The sequence below is a fragment of the Sinocyclocheilus rhinocerous genome, unplaced genomic scaffold (genome assembly GCF_001515625.1).
Source record: "Sinocyclocheilus rhinocerous isolate Xijiao unplaced genomic scaffold, SAMN03320098_v1.1 scaffold393, whole genome shotgun sequence".
NCBI classification, from domain to species: Eukaryota; Metazoa; Chordata; class Actinopteri; order Cypriniformes; family Cyprinidae; genus Sinocyclocheilus; species Sinocyclocheilus rhinocerous.
The window spans coordinates 9,901-11,281 of NW_015654520.1; positions in this window are offsets into that span (position 1 = coordinate 9,901).

Here is a 1,381-nt window from a genome sequence, read left to right on the forward strand (position 1 = left end):
TGTGTGTTTTAGCTTAGTTTAATGTAATCTAGAATAGCCAATAAATTCTTTCATTTATAAAGAAGTATTGTCTTGTGTCGTGAATTTCTAAAGTTAAACCTTGCCAAAATCACGTTACCTAGCTCGTAACGTATAAATGATCAAAAGCATGTATTAACCTGTGGCCAGGGAAAATACAAATATTAAAATTGTTAAAATATACTGAGGTTAACGTCTCGCTGGACGACCGTTGATAAAGTGTAAACTATCAAATTTGAAATCAGTTCTAATCGGGTTGACTTCGAAATCTTCAGATTCTAGTCCTCTCAAAGCCTGAGCTAAAATAATAATAATTAATTCCCTTATAAAATTTAACATTATCTTACAGTGGTGGAGAATGCGGGCAAATTTGACTTAAAATTCATAACACTAAGACATCGTGTGAATCTTTTCTATTTTTATCCGGAAGAATAAATTAGATACAGAGAAACAGAATTTTGTGTGTTATTGTACCTGCTATTATGGCATACCAGCGTGTTGAATGAATGAAGTGAAACTCGAGTTGTTGTTTAAAGTGAACTGCAGTAAATAATTAACATTCAGATGTTGTCTGCTAAAACAGATTAAGAATAGGAGTGAGCGGATTCCTAATTCCTTTCTTTTAAAAGGCCTTCATAGTTTGATTTGTTGGTGCGTGTTCCACTTCCAAATTTGTCTATGCTAGTAAATCTCCTGGGCTTGAGACCATTAACTTAGCTAGGGTGACCATACGTGCCATTTTCCCAGGACGCGTCCTGGCCAGGATTTGTTTTGGCTTTGTTTTCCTGTTTTCATGCTTGCTGAAGGTAATGATCGAAAAGTAGTTTGACCAATAACATGCAAGCATTGTACATAATGGACCAATCATGGCGTGTGAGAAGGTGGGATCTACGGTCAAAGCGATGCAATTACGCGTACATATTAGGTGTGTTCGACTTAAAAGCAGTGCGAAAACCAAAACCAAATCAAAGCCAAAACCTAGATATTTTAGGCAATATAGAAATCTTGGCCAGGACGCGTCCTGGGAAAATGGCACGTATGGTCACCCTAACTTAGCTAATTAATGCTCTTGCCATTTATTCACAAAAAAAACTAGTGAACTTGAAACGCGACGCTCAGAGAGGGCTTCCAAGTGTGATTTTATGGGAGAATTGTGAAATCTTGATCAAGTGAAATTGTGGTTAAATCCACGTGTGTTTTTGTCTATATAAATATGTGCTGATATCCGCCGAGATATCAATGACAGTTAATTAATTGCAGTAAATCTGTACATTAATTTACCTCACTCTAACGAGGTGAGATTGTTCAGCGCTATATATATAAAGATAAGAATCTAAAGAGTGCTTTTTGGTTGTTCAGTGTG